The 16,477-nt window shown below is 38.7% G+C and overlaps 1 long non-coding RNA gene across 2 annotated transcripts; it reads right to left on the bottom strand.

The window, feature by feature from the left end:
- Window positions 1-3,421: 3,421 nt before the first annotated feature.
- Window positions 3,422-15,769, bottom strand: LOC122085783. Of its 2 annotated transcripts, XR_006142222.1 has the most exons (4): window positions 15,475-15,769; window positions 13,173-14,083; window positions 4,619-5,034; window positions 3,802-4,512 (listed from the first exon to the last, which is right to left on the bottom strand). It is a non-coding gene; the product is annotated as an uncharacterized LOC122085783 (long non-coding RNA). The 2 variants fall into 2 exon arrangements; XR_006142223.1 differs by lacking the exons at window positions 3,802-4,512; window positions 4,619-5,034 and adding an exon at window positions 3,422-3,795.
- Between the last annotated feature and the right edge of the window lie 708 nt (window positions 15,770-16,477).

The following is a 16,477-nucleotide window of genomic DNA, read 5'->3' as shown; positions in this document are numbered from 1 at the left end:
TGTATACTGTTAAGTGTTAAATAATGAAGGGTTATTCTTTATTACACATAATTACACCTAAAAGACATAATGGAAGGAGAGGGATGATGAAATTTGATGTAAGATGATTCAAACACCAACTCACTCATGAGCCCATAGAATGATATATCCACACTAACCGAAAGTACCAATGGATGAACAGAGAAGTGGGACCCATCTCCCAACCCATTTACATGGCTCTAAATTAAAAAAAGGGGACCTCCCACCTCCAATGCCCTATCCTTTTTTCCCTGGACAACAGCATTCTTTCATTCTTCACCTACTTTCATGTATGATTTTCCTCTCTTTATCTTTCCTTTTCTTGCTTTTTTGCTACCACTTTAAAACGGTTGAATGTTGTGAACGGTCATTACCTTCCAACACGTACGGGCCAGCCCGGTGTTGAAGAGGGACCAGTGAGGTTTTGTCTCTCTTTTTTTTTTTGTATCTCTTTTTTCTCATTGGTCCTTTTGCGAAAAATCTAAAGTGAATGTAGTGACTATCGGATGGCCAAGAGGATTTTGGGACACGTGTTCGGATGCTCTTAGCCATCCGATGCTCACTGTGCTCACTGCACTCACTGCAGAGAATATAATAACTCGGTCCTTTTCTGGTGCTTGGATCGAAAGGATCTAAATCCATGCTTTATAGTATTTACAAACACATTTAAAAAAAAAAAAAATTGGAATCGACCAATCCAAAAGATTCACATTTTTTTTTTTTTTCTAACTACCGATATCCGGGCCTTTGGCCTGACTAGTCCCGTGGGTCCATACTGATCCCACAACCGCATGGATCAGGTCATATCAGGGTTGAATGAGAACAATTCAACTTTCACTGAAAATAATGAAGAGCACTAAACACCCCCATGTGAGTGGCCCAAGATGTGCCTAGTGAGAATTGAACTTATGATGTCCGAGTTTACTGCTCGAAAACCAAAAGATTTACATCAATTCACTCTAATTTATATCAATTTCCACTCAATTATGAACAATTTCAATCAATTTAAATCGGAATCAGCATTAACAGATTCAATTATCCATTCCGAGTTAAAAACCATGTTTACTTTCCAACAGAGTAAATCAATAAAATTTTCAGTGAGGCTACTAGTACCAATGGTGTCTCCTCAAATTGGCATGCCGAGGATCTGGAGAGGTCATGGAAATGGGATTACCACAATATATAATTAGTAAGCATTTTGACCAACTGTTTGTCGGGAAAATTGCCTGAAACTTTGGAGCTCTAGAGATCCTGCCTTCCTACTACAACATATAATGTACTATTTTCTTTTCTTTCATCATTTTCCTGGCTACCAAACATAGTCTTAGAATATTTTGTCACAGTTTCATAAAATTCAAATTGGTGAACTGAAAGCAAAATTTTACTTTGGTTTGTAAAATTTCAACTTAATTAAAAAGTATGCCATCTTTCCTTATTTCCTGAATTCTTGGATGATGTATACTCTCTCTCTCTCAAATAATTTCGCTGCCCTCCTACATGGGCAGTCTGAAAGATCCTTCTCTAAAAAATAGGGAAAAAATTGTTACCTTGTGGGATTTCTATGACCAGATAGAGGGGGTGGTGAAAAGTTTATCAAGCCCCCACAGTTGGATGCCTGTGTACCTCCCCTAGTTGATCCCTATGTTGACATGGTGATCATTTGATCAGGTAGTGAACTTAATACCTAAAAAATATTATTCAAAGCAACGACCTATATAAAGATAAAATTTTAATATTTGAAATCGGGTACATGATCAGTCTCCATTGATTCTTTGATTCTGAATCAAATCGTAACTGGCTTAGAATTTGGTCGACTCAAAATTGGGCCAATCACTTCCAAATCGACTCGACGGATTCAACCAATTTTGAAATGAATTTTAAAACCATGATAACAGGTTTATCTTTTCTTAGTATTGATAACAAGCATATCTAATGTGGCAATCTGATCTTTGAATTATAGAGCACCTTTCGAAGTGTCTACATATCACATTTTATCTAGTTTCTTCTTCTGCTTTCCATTAACCATAGCTGTCAAGTTAGAAGTTAATGTGGAAACTATAACATTGGATAGGTAAGAATCATAAGGTTTGCCAACTTTGTCAAAATTTTAAAGTCAAATTGATTTTTTGACGTTCCATCTCCATTATATGGCCTACCCTATTAAAATTCCAACCATTCATTTCAAATGTCAAACCTAAGTTGCCCCACAATTGCCCAAAGTTGAACTTCAATTTTCTAAAGGTTTAGATGGTCACATGGAAAAGTAAAAATTTACTTGGACATGAATGATGAAGTGTGGATAACATGTTCACAAAAATACATTACTCTAATGGCCGTAGGAATATTTTATCAAAAAAAAAAAATATTGACCATATGAATATTATATAAGTAGTAAACATATTATCTACTCTACACAATTTTTACCGAAAATAAAAAATGTACATTACACAATCAACAATCTTTTCTGCAATGGGCTGGCAAGAAACCTTACGATGGGGCCAACAGGGTCATTTAATTGAATTAGGTTCTGAAATTTAACGTGTTATGAATAGAAGGTCTCTACTTTCATCTTCCACTAGTCTTTGTGTAGGAAAGCTTCTTTTTTTTTTTTTTTTTTTTTTTGATAGAATGGGTGGGTAAGGTTTTGTTAAGTTGATGGTCATAGTAGACTTTGGGCCTATTTCATTTCCATCACAACTGATGTTTGTGGTTGTTGGATCTAAGGTTTCAAAAGGGTAATTATCAAATCTAAAATGGGTATAAGTGCGCCAATAAGGAAAGATGTATGGTAGGGAATTGAGGTGCAGAGAGGTTAATTAATCATCCCACTTCCAAAGAACCACAATGGAATTATGAGTATTGAAGTGTACCACCACCAAGCACGAACACCACCCCATTATGAGATTCAACTTTGCTTCCACCCCCAACTCCATTAAACTATGGAACTGTACCAAACTTCTCTCATATTCATTTAATTCTAATTAAGTGATTGTCTTCCATGACTCAATGCAACCCAATCTCCTACCAGTCTTCCAATTAATATTCCATGCTGGAACTTGGGTTGGGAGATTAAAGCAAAAATTCAATGGCTAAATGGTAAAGTACAGACTACCTCCAACTCCCCCTCCACACACCCCCCCCAAAAAAAAAGTATGCGACAATGGATGAGAATAAGGACCCATCTAGTTGCAAGGGAAATACAGGTGAATGTAAATATTTCCATAGAAGTGAAATGTATTTTATAGAAAAATACAAATATTTCTCTTCGCTTATTGTTAGAGCAAACACCAAGAAATACGAAAATAAATAGATAATAGATCTGCATAACACAGAGATTTAACGAGGTTCACACACCGGTGTGGTGTGCTACGTCCTCGGGCGAAGAAGATGTTTCACTATGCAAAAGAAATATTGCACCCAAGCAGCGGTGAGAAAACTCGCCCTGAAACCCTAGCTCAAAAAAAACACTCAAAATACAATGATTTACTTAACAAGACAACAGTACATAATATACTCCAAGCCGTGGGTTGACCTATCGAGTAGCGGTCAATCCGGTCGAACCATAGCCCCCACACCCTCATACGAGATCAATGCTAGGCTCTGGGGTTGGGCCAATACTGCTTCCATCACAGATCTCAAAAAACTTCTCATTCGAATCACCACCAAAATATGTCAATGCTGGTCAATCTTCAAAACAAGTCAAGAATTCGAGACAAACTTAACACTTCTTTTTCTCCAAATCCTTTGCATCCAAATGTAGCCACAATGAGAACATCCCTAATACACCACAATAACCAATCCAATGGCTTAAATAAAAATGCACAAACCAATGATAAGTCATTGTCAATCTTAAGAACATAATTTCTTGTCATTAGGCATGTTTGGATAGATGGAAGAGGGAGGATCCATGATATAAAGACTCCACACACATCTTACCGGTGAAATATCAGACTATAAAATATATTTGAGAAAGAACCTACCCTGCTAATGTAGGAGATGTCCAAAGACATGATATGAGAAAAGACGTCTGCAACCTCTTAATGGTCTTGCACTAGTGCTTTTTGCAGTAACAGGACAAGGTTCTTTTGCCACGCACACATGCACGCACGCACTTGTGCGCGCCCACACACACACACACACACACATATATAACATGATTCAAAGTATGAACATTCTTTTACAACTTCGAATATGTAAATAGGGAAAAGGATAGGAATGCTAGCGACTTACCCAGGAATTGGGTATGCTAGCGAATGTAGACTATTGGATTAGATAGGTTACGTCAATACCGTTGATTACTTGTTGTCTTACAGAACCTACCAACCCCGACGCTCTACCATCACTTTTCTTCTCTCTCACTATTTCCGGTGATCATTCATCGGAGCAGCGGTAGCCTTTAACCTTATCGGCTCAATGACCTCCATAGCATGAAAACCCTTTTCTGTAGAACATTCCCATCTTCTACCTGAACCTTTATGTCATCCTTCCCAAATCCTAATCGAACAGAATCATCAAATTCAATCAAATCAAACACAAACCCATGAAAACCCACAACTTCAATTGGCGGAAGAAATAGAGAATTTGGAGAATTGGAAGGTACCTGGCACGTTGACCTTGTAGATGTGGGCATTGGGGGTTTCAAGCCAATCCATCAGGGCTAGTGATCCAAACCACTGTCCAAAGATTGGAGGGCTCCAGAAGAAGCGCCTGAATGGATCTACGAAAAAACCCTCCACCATTATCGATATGTTAGCATAGGTCGTGGAATTGAACGGAAGTGGCGCTAAGTAGCGGCGGCGGCAACAGATGGTGCCAGCGGCAATGGCAGCGGCAACTGCTTTCACTTGCGAGTCATGGGGAGCAACCTCTTCTGCTTGTAGCGGCGACGGCGGTGGCAATAGCAATGGCGGCGATAACAGCGACGATAGCAGCGAGCATCCACGTTTACCAACTAATGGAGATCCTACAGGAGTTCACTTTTTCCGGCTGGATCCGATAGAAGGAAGGCTTTTCTGACTGAGAGAGAGAGAGAGAGAGAGACAAGTGAGAGAAAGAGGAAGAGGAAAGGTGTAGCACCAGTGGATTAAAAATTTGTATTTCTTCTCTTCATCCAATGGTTTAATTCAAGTTGATCAAATCCTACGGTTAATATTCGGCTACCATTCCTAATTCCTAGGTACTACACTAGCATACCTATCCCTCTCCAATGTAAATAATATGCACTACTAAAACTTAGTGGTAATTATTGCAATATTTTTATGGAAAAAGAAACTGACAACACCGGTGTGTAGATTCCTATGCATACACTTTCACATCACACCTGAGTGATCCCCAGTCTCCTTATTAAACACCCCCTATCTCATTAGTAGGAAACTGCACTATGACCTCGTAGCGATCCCTATTGTTTTTAGACAAGCTTTGATTTAGAAAACATAATTATTTCGAGTTTAAATATAACTAGCAAGATAAGCGTGGAGCCTATTATCACATGGACCCAATCATGTTAGCTTGATGTGGCATCAGTGACATAATCTTCATGGCTTCATAACTCATATTAGGACCCCAGCCAAAATCATAAATAAACCTTAAAATAAGTGAACAAAGGGGGAATAATTGTACAAAATGCATTAGAATGGAAAAAAAAAAAAAATGTGACATGAACATGCATTATATTAAAATTTTAGTTTTCTTTTTGTTTTAATCTCAATGAAGAGGGAGAATTTATTGAGCCACATTGGCAAAAAATGACATACAAGCTTCAGAAAATCCTCAAGGAGGATTTGCAAAGACCCTGGTGTGGGTAAATCAAGGCCCATTTGAAATAGAATGGGCAGTGTTGCTTTAGATTCGTTCCCACTCAATGAAGACCTGCAACCAATGAATAAGAAACTGACCTGGAAGGGTGCTCCGGGATAGAGGTTTTGATGCCTGAATCAATATTAGATAAGGAAATGGAGAAGATGAAGTAGAGCTCAAACTATTCTCAGTATCTTACCTTTAATTTCGCTTACTTCCCCCTTATATAGTAGTTGGCGCTCTTGCTCACTGGGTGGCTGGTCGCTAGGGGTGAAACAAGACCAGGTTGGGTCGGGTTTCTTAAAACCCTAGCCCAAACCTAAGTCATCAAAACTTAACCCAGGCCCACCCAATCCAACCCAACTCAACCCTAATTGACCCTGATTAGCCCAAATTAGCCTTAATTGGTCCTGATTTTTGCCAAGGTCAAGCTAACCCTGTTGTCCTTGTGTTTTGTCATTTTCTGTCCTATGCAATAATAAAAAAATAAATAAATAAATAAACAAATAGAAAAAAGAGCGCCACTACATCAAATGATCAATGCACAATTAAAATTGTGAAGTGCAACATAATAATAGATGTTTAGGACACCTGACCATAAGAATCAGTAACTCAAATTTCATTATTCTTTCTACCCAAATTTTTATTTTTTCCCCAGTATTCTGAATAAAATGATAAGATGATAATCCTAAATTATATTATATACATCAAGGTCGGTTGAGGTGGGCCTAGGCCTCAACCCAGGCCCAGCCCATCCTGACCTAGGGTTAATGTTTTCAACCTTAGCCCGCCCTCAAGGTCCGAAATCCTAGCCCAAACCTTGTTTGGGCTCAGGACAGGCCAGGGCAGGTTCAGGCCATCAAGGCCAAACTCACACCCCTACTTAGTTGCCATCTATACTGATGTAGAACTGAGTGCTATATGTGGACGGTTGAGGCGGCCAGACTTGGACGAGTGGAGATGACCAGGCTATGGTCGGAGGTCATGCAATATGTGATCTATGGGACCGATCAGTTTTTGTCACATGGGACCGACCAGACAAAGAAGCAAATCACGTTTCTCAAACCAACAAGAAGGTCTGATTTCAAACCCACTCTAAGAACAAAAGCCTCTTCCACCAAAGGGGAGCTAGGGAACAAGTGATCAAACCCCATGAAGAAAAGTTTTTGTTGATTATCCAACATAAAACCACCAAGTACCATGGTTATTGGCTTCAGGGAAAGCGCAACATCTGTCTTTATGGGCATGGAAACCATCGTCAGATGAAGAATCTGATGGGCCTGTAGATTTAGAGCTCCATTGACATTTCCATTCACCATATTCCTATCCAGGATCTGAAGGCATGATAACTTTGAATACTCTAGCATTTCTTTGCTTCTAATAAGACCTATTGTTGGTCTATCTTGGTCAAGCTTGGGCGTTTTCCACATTTGAGAATCCATTCAGAGACTTTCAAACCAGGTTCAGAGGCATGGCGTATAAAGACACAAGATGCAAACCAAGTCTGCTCAGCATGGGGGCACTTGAAGATTTCATTCTCCATAGTTACCTTAGGTTGTACACAAGAAGGGCACATATCTCTCTCTTTTTATGGGGATAAGCACACCGATGGCATGAAGGCATGCTTTCCAAAGAAAGAACTGGACCTTAGGTGGACCTTTTGAGCTCCACACAATCCTCCACATCTGCTTGGGGATGATGCTATTTCTCTCAGATGGTCTAGAGTGGGAAGGCACCAAAGGCCAAATATGGTTCTGTAAACAACTTTCTATTGATTCTCTCAACCTTAAACTCAACATGCAACTTGGTTGTTGCTTTACCAGTGCTACGTCAAACTCTGAAATTAAAATCGTAGGACCATTCTGTCACAAAGGTTTGTAGAAATTTCAAACTTAGATCCCAATGAAATATTACAACATAAATCATTGAACTAAACAAGAATAATCAATTCATTATTATCAGACTGAATCAGAGTGAGATTTTAGTTGAAGACAAGAAGGATATAAAAATTTTGGGCCTCAATCCACATTGGTTACTACCTTAGATGTTACCAAAAGGTTTAACTGTTCCACAAATTAAATACCATGTCTTGCAGAACAAAGTAAACATACCCCCCCACCCCCCCAAAAAAAAAAAAAAAGGGCAAGGGAAAGGAGCCATTCCTATGACTGGCCATGTTAGCATTTCAAATAATGTTAAAGCCTCTAATTTTTCTGGCTTGCCAACAGGAAATGTCATAATGTGGATATACCTTTAAAATGCTTTGTAGTGGTTAGTTTGTAGCAAGGAGTGGCGAATATGGTTGAAAAATATGAATGCAGTAGCCCTTGGGGAGATACGTGGAATTTGGATAGACATATACCACAGAGTAAACACACTAATAGATGAAAAACTAAATAAGGAAAAGAAGAAATAAGCACATCTGAATCTCCTTTTTCGATTAATTTACATAGTAACCAAAAGAAGTCATACAATTCTTCTATTATCTGGATAGCATGCTAACATTAGATAGACAATAATATAAGAAGAAAACAGGAGGAGGATCAATAGATAGTATTTTAGTATAAACAAGAAGCAAAAAAATGAAAATATAGAGTACATGAAATGTAAGAACTGTCTTATGTTCAGAACTTCCTATCTTTAAGTCTTTACTCTGAAAAAAAAAAAAAAAAAAAAAAAAAAACTACTCAGGATATATGCCATTTCCGCATCAAAGGAAGGCCCAAAGACTGCACTCACGGTTGCAGCGCAGGAAGCAAATAAATCGGGGGTCGAAACTTAACTATCAACCAAGAGCATTTTTTTTTTGCCACATAGGTAGCTCATCTCCAATTGCACATTATATACTTCAATAAACAGTCTAGACATGTTTGCACCATCACTGTACACAAAATTTGTCAATTTAGCAAGTGAATATCTGATAAAGGACCGTAACCTTCTAAGGTCTATAGCTACAGGTCTTCTCCAAATTCGTCCAGCTTTCTAGTGTTCTATAATGGTAATGGACTTGTCTCGACATATATGGCAATGAAGTTTAATAGTAGGAAAACTCCACCAGAGTATTCTAGTATTGGTAAACCCACATGAATCCTGGTCTGCCATTCCACCCTATCTAGGCAATGCCGTTCCACCCTATCTAGGCTATATTTGCTTAAATCATAACCATCCATGCCCTTCCAAAGCATATTAATCCTTCAGTGTCCTTGAGCCAGTATCAATTTGCACCTAATAACACCTCTTTGCAGTGACTGGCCTTTTGTGCATATGAATGAACCCTCTTGCAAATACTCAAACCACCCCATCCCCCAATTCTTTTTTTTTTTTTTTTTTTTTTTTTTTTACTTTTAGCCAGCACTGATTCAACCAGTCAATGAAACTGCTGAATAAATTCAAAATCTGCTTTGACCTCGCAGGTCACTTTGATCTTTCACTATAATTTGTATGCAATCATCTTTTTTTTTTTTTGGTTAAACATCTTTCATCTTTTTATGAAACAGAAAAAGTGAGCATTGATTGTCCAAGAAGCTATCAAAATGTTGAGTTGGCTGGGCCTAAAAGACTGTAGTACCAGTTTTTTCATGAAGACTACTTCTGATTATTCACACAGGTATTAGTCTTTTTCATTTTGTTTAATGAGCTGGACCATGTAAAGGAAGGTGTTCTACATATTAATGAAATTGGTAATTTAATTTCAAATTGTCCATGGGCTACAGTATGATGAAAAACCTAGAAGAAACTCTATTCTCTTATTCTTTCATTATGATATAGAGTTTTTTTTCTCATCATGATATAGAGTTTATCTTATTCTTTCACCATCCTTTATCCTATCTTTCTACTCTAGTGTTTCTTTCTTCACCAACTTTCCTTGCAAAACTATGTGACAATTGAAAACCAACAGCTTAAATAGCTCTCAAACCTTCAACTTGATCATCTAAACCCTATTCTACCATCTTCTGTACCTTCCTCCATCAGTACCTATCAAAGAAACTGTTTGAATCCTCTAAATGACATTCCAGTCAAATAAGAAACCTGAAATTTTAGTCCAAAACCAAGAGTAGAGAGAGAGAGAGAACAAAGAGGGGGGAGGGGTGGGGGGGAGCAAGCCCATACCTTACGGTGCTCTACAAGCTCTCAAACCAGTGACTTTGTCATATAAGCTCAGTCTTTCCAAAGTGCCAAGAGCCTTTTGCCTGACCGCTTGTCGGGACTCAAAAGGAAGCTGTGAGAAAACTCTTTTGACTTTTGATGCTATTCTAATTTATCCAACCGCCCACCATTAGATCCCCAAAGAATTCAACCCGACACCTCCTGTCTTATCACACTTCTCTTTCAGTTTTCTCAACTACTACTCCATTCTTGCCCTATCATCATAAGTCTCCATCAAAACTAAAATCTCGATCTCTCCACAATCCCTACACTGCTCCCCGGTGAACCTTAAAACTAAAATACAACAATAATCACTATTTAGGAATTCCAAATCAAAATCCTAAATATTTTTAACCCTATAACCCTCTAGATTTTTATGTTCCTATATCACACAATCTTGTCCTACAGTCTCTGCAGAATACCCTACTGCAGCAGTTTCTATTTTTTTTTTTTTTTTTTTTTTCTGCTAATGATGGGTATCCAGGCCTTCGGCCTAACAAGTCCCGCGGGCCCATACTGACCCCACAACCGCATGGACCGGGTCATACCTGCAGCAGTTTCTTTCATGATAGCTGCTTGCTTCTTTCTCAGTAAAGTTGTCATCATCAAACAAAATTTAAAAAGAAAGATGGAGGAAAGAACCACCTTTTTTTCTTTTGCAACCGAGTGTGTCCCAAAACTTTGGCCCAACTAATCCCCCTGACGCACGTGTACGCCCCCACACACGCGAGTTGGGTCAGCGCTAGCTCCTATGAGAACCATAGAAACTGTGGTGCTGACCCCAAGGGGGTAAGGGGAGTCGAACTCAAGATGCATGTCAATTTAGGCATGCTCCCTCGCCAACTGAGAACCACCTTATGACTGCATACAAGGTGGAAGAAAAGAGAGCATGCTGGGGAGAAATATGATGACTCAGGTCACCACTTAAGGATCTAATTCGGTCTTTCTGCTTTCAACTCCATGCTGTATGGGGGTATCCCCAAGCAAAGTTGTTTTCTTTCCCAGATGACCCTGGAAATCAAGATTTTTATGGTTGACTACCTCATCTCCAGAGGCTTCTAAATGGCAAATAGGCATCTTCTCTGCAGAGGCCAAAAGGGTCACAGCCGATCCTTCCCTTCTTGCCTAAATTAAGACCAATTTAGGGTCACAGCCGATCCTTACTTGTAATAATTGAAACTTGCTTTCTTCAACCTTGGAAAGCCCACGATAGAAACAGAAACAGCAGAGACCAAGCCTTGCAGCTGATCCAGCCACCCAATCGAAAAATTTCAAGAAAATCTGCGAGCAGGATCGCCTTCTCCAGACCTATTGAATTCAAGCTTCAATGACATCAAAAACAGCAAGTCTTGACCATGTACTCAAGTTTTGAAGCTTCTCCAGGCAACAGCTGCTGGTCACAGCTGAGCTTTCAGAGGGACAACTGCTCATGGAGGTGGTTCCAGCCACTAAGACACCACAACTAGAGTTGCCCAAATAGGGAGATCCCATGCTTATAACCTGAATGAGAAACAAGAGCAGACGAGGGTGTTCTCTGTTCCTAACTGTTAAATAATTCAGACACAGCAAGAGAGAAGAGAGATCGTGCCAGAAAAGAAGAACAAGAGGGCAGTGGGTTTGAGAGAAAATTCATTTTTTTTTTCTTTTCATTCGCTGAATCCTGCAGGTCGGGGGAAGGTTCGATCAGTGAGGAGAAAGTGGTGGGTTGGGAACTAAAGGAAGGGGTTTTGTTTCTGAGTTGGGTGGGGTTTCGGTTGAAGTATTTTTTATTGTTTTGGATGTTTTTAGTCTCGGTAGAACCAAAACAGGGAATGGGAGGTGGGCCTGAGGTGAAAGGAGTTGTGTTTCAGTAGAACAAAGGATCCTTCAGCTCTAATACCACTTGATGGAAGGCCTTAGGGAAGAAGGGAAGAATCACACAAAGGGGAAGGGGAGGAAATTCACACGACCAAGTGAACCACAAGGTTTCAACCAAATAACTAATTCATCATTCAAATCTGTCCAATTACTTGGATTACATGCATTTATATAATAAATTGAAATTAAAACTTGCCTAAAAAAATCTAAAATGAAATTAGCAACTCCTAATTACTTCCTAAAGTTCTAACTAATAAAATTAGAAATGAAATAAACCCAAATTGGTAACTCCCTAATTGACTATCAACTACCCAAAATAAAAGATTGCAAATATTCCCCAACAACATAAAATCCTAAAGATCCTAATGAATCCAAAAAGCCAATCGGACCCGGTTCGTCGTGGTTGAGACTTCCCCAAGGGTCAACCCGGTTCAGCCTCAATTCTGTAACAGAGGTGATTATCCTACCTAAATTTGAGCATTTGATATTTGTGTTTGTAATTAAGTCCCTCGCTCTCCAATACAAAAATTTCATATCAGAAAAAGGGAGCAAGTTATAAGCTATGTACAGTAGGGAGATCAGGTTGTTGCATGAGAAATTCAATGAGGAAATTTAAAGGGTGGCACACCTTAAAAGTAACCCTAAATTTAAGAGTTGAAGTTTGAAGAATGTTGGTATGGAGAACAGAAGTACTGAACAAGAGTCCTAAAGAACTATGCAAGGCCATCCTTGTGACAATAAAACACAGATTCCATCAAAAGAATATAGAATGAAATTATTTTCTTCATTGACAATCTAGAGGTGGAGCAAGTAATGAATTTAAGCTCTACCATCCACTGGCACTATAGTACCTATTATTGTAAACAAAAATTCCAAGATACCCCTTTTACAATACCAGATACATCACAAGGCTTCTCAAGAATTCCTTCCAAAACTCTAGGGGCATCAAACCTATAATAAACACACCCGCCATCTTCAAAACCAATTTGCAATAAAAATAAATAAAAAATACAAAATTTGAAATACTGAGCTAAATGATTTGTTATTTATTTTCAAAATTTCAAAAAACAAAATCAGATGAGATTCAGGGATAAAGTGGCTGGTAAGTTCAAAGATGACAAGTCTTGTATACCAAAACTATCAGAAACAAAATAAACTAATTAAATACCTTGCAAGAAATATACCATAATTTAAAATAAAATTCACGAAAATAGTCCCAAACATGGACACATGAATATTCATTCATCCATGAAACAGGAAATGAGAACAGATAGGGAAAAAAAATACTTCACATAATGAAAACAATGACAGCAAGAAACTCAAATTAGAAATTAACTGAAGAAAAAAAAAACCACCTCAAATAGCAGGGGATGCTCCATCCTCTTTAACCTTTTAAGAACTGAAAGCCAGTCGGCTCTTCTGGGCTTCATGATTCTCACCCATGCATCCAATAACTCAGATTTTTCTCTCGAGAGGAGAGACAAATGACTGTCTCATGAAAGCCTTACATTGTTTGGTCATCTTCGCGGGAACTGAGATATCTCCTGCTTTTGTTCTTCTGTTACATTAGGGCCTATCTCAACCCACTTCAACCTCAGTCTATCTTCTTTCAAACTACCATCTTCTTCTGTTTCTTTCCCATTTATAATAACCACTGCTGACCATATAGGGATATAATCGGGTTAAGTGTTCTGGGTCAATACAGAGAGACCCTCCAAGGATGGACTTGATGGGTTCTCCAAATGACAGAGATGGTAGGCTTAACTAGGTAAGAGTAAGATTGCATACAGCCAGAGAAGCTGAGTCCCAATCATAGACAATAGCAGAAACAGGGTATCAATAAATGAATAAAGTCAATGACCGATAAAGGAAGAAGGAAAGAAAACGGGAATAAAAAAAAAAAGGATGAAAGAGAAAAAGATGAACATGGAGTATCAGTCAAAATGCAAACTGAGCAATGGTAGAGGGAAATTGACAACAACATAAATAAAGCATATCAATATCTCAGGAAAATGAAGAGTAGAGTGAAAATAAACACTAAAGTTAAAGAAGAAAACCAGTCAACACTGATTCTAACTCCGTCAATTCAACAAATCTGTAGTTCTGTTTGTTCGCATAGATAGCCGACCGGAGATATTGAAGGATGTGCATAAATGAATAGACACTAGAAGCTGCTGCGGGAGGACAGAGGAGTTGGGGGAAAAATTAAGTGGCATAGTGGATAGCTGCAACAGTCCGGATATGTTGTGTAACACATGTCTCTCTACTGAAAAAAAAAAAAAAAAATAGTTTAGGCACAAGGAAAACAAGTTCTGTGAACTGGTGGTATAGACCATAGTTAGTCTGAATGAAAATGGCAAACAAACTTTGTTTGTGACAACGTGTTTAAAACAGCTAAAAAAACTAAACAGGACAGTCAAAAGTGCAGTCAAACGTATTGAGAACGGCCAAAAAAAAAAGAAAACAGAGTACAGGTTTTAAACATTTAGATTTTTTAAATATGGGGCCATAAAAAGGGCAATACACACAAAAATAAAAAATAATCGCAGAATTTTTAGCAAAATACCAGCATCCAAAGTTCAAGGGAACTACAACAGGTTCAAATTAGCATAGAGTAATGCATCGCAAGAATATTCACAATTGACAATAAGAGGCTACAAGAAACTAGACATGGAAAAAAAATGGATCATTAGAAACCTAATGCAGCAGCAGTAGGTGAGCAAGCCACCAGACGACTTGTATTAGTCGTTCGGCGACTGCCAATCTAACCCATTCAATCCTACTACCTGCAATCTTGCTAGCAATAATACAATTATTCAATGGAACAAATGAAATTTATCCAGGTTGAACTTGCAAACTCACAAAGGAATGCCATGAATTCAACAAAACATAAGTCCAATTCTTGAATAAAAGCAGATGGAGATTGGCTTGATTTATTCAGTAAATCTTGTCACTTAAAATAATGATTTCTGTTGTCTTCAATTTTTGATCTTCTAATGAATGTGTTGATTATGGCTACCATCTGGTTATTTCTGAAATTACAGCTGTCTTTAAGATACCCAGATAAGAATTTCATTCAACACACTGTTTTCCATATTGTCAGTAAAGTTCCTATTCCTATATTTTTTTGAAGTCGATAGCATCATGTTGTGCTTATGGAATAAAGATATGAAAAACAATGAAACCCTTGTCATCACCATTGCCATTGACCTGTCCAGGCCCTGTTTCATGATTGAATCAACCATCCAATGAATATAGTGCGCAGCCTCTATCTGGCTTGAGAACAGTTTTTTTTTTTTTTTGGGTGGTGGGGTAGAAGCTTGAGAAAGATGAAATGTCACTTGGAGGTTGTCTGCTTAACAATTAGACCCTTCTTGTTTTTTTCTCTACCCTTCTTGTTATTCTTCGTGAGTGGGTAGACCAGAAGTACATATAACAAATTGGTCCTCTATGGCCGATGCTAAACTGCTTCTTATGTGATTTAAGTGTAAACGTAAGGAAAATCTGTATGAATCTAATGGCATTCCCTCTTCAGTCTTTCCAAAAACAACAATCAGGGAAGACTGGAAATGACATTAGAAGCTTCCCAATCTTTCTTGCTACGGCATTAGATTCAAAAATATTTCAATGCACAAGAGAGAGAGGGAGAGATTTTACCTCCTCCGGCGCCGGTCCTGCTGCTTCAACAGGAGGTCATGTCTTCGAACACTTGAATTGTCTGGCACCGAAGTGGCAGGGGAAGGGCGGAAGCAAGAGGGCTTGCGCTAGACTCGGAAACCACTGGAGTCGCAACTTACAACAATATGAAACCGTCAATGGCGAGACGCCGGGACTTCGATTAATCAGGGAAGAGGGAGATGAAGGATTTGGGGTTACTTCATCTGGTAGTACTGTAGTAGGCTGGTGGCAGAGAGAGCAGAGTCGGTCGAAGCAACGAACAACATCACGCTACGGTCTGAGGAATCGGATCGGATCGATATTGGCGTTTTATGGCATATGGATGAGACCGGTTCGTGATTTCGCTTTCAAACATAAAAATTTGGTACGAGAAAAAACACTATAAGTTTGACACCGATCGACCTGATTATAAATTATACTATGCTTTTCAAAACTAGGCCGATTTACTTAAATGGCTATTCACAGTGCAAGGTTTTTGAGTGATCAAGCCTAGCTAGGCCCAACCGAGACCGTCCCAACCCAACTAGTTGACACCCCTATTATGCATCATCGTGCATGTTGCACAACCATTCACATAGCTATCAGATAGGGGTGTGGGGGTACACCATAGACCATCCCCCATCCAATAATTTTGTGTATGGTCATGCATCATGTACAATCATGCACCAAAAAAAAAATGAATAAATAAATAAATGTTGTAGCTTGCTTGATTATTAAACATATAAGAAAAAATCCTGTTCATTTAAATTGTGGGAGAGAGTTTTCCATTCAAGAGTGTGGCGCTCTGCATTAAAGCTGGTGGGAACCTACATGAAGTGCTCATGGAAGCATCAATGGGAATAAGATTTTTGTCTTTCATAAGGGTAAACTAGTCATTTTACAAGATCCTAAGCTGCTCAGACAAGCACATTTTTCCCTAAAGTATATATATTGGTCAAGCAAGTGGGCATGTCCAAAAGGGTAGCCCAGTGGCCCTTTTTTT

Source organism: Macadamia integrifolia, chromosome 8, assembly GCF_013358625.1.
Source record: "Macadamia integrifolia cultivar HAES 741 chromosome 8, SCU_Mint_v3, whole genome shotgun sequence".
Classification (NCBI taxonomy): Eukaryota; Viridiplantae; Streptophyta; class Magnoliopsida; order Proteales; family Proteaceae; genus Macadamia; species Macadamia integrifolia.
Note: the sequence above shows the minus strand (reverse complement) of the source record. Positions and strands in the feature narration are given on the sequence as shown.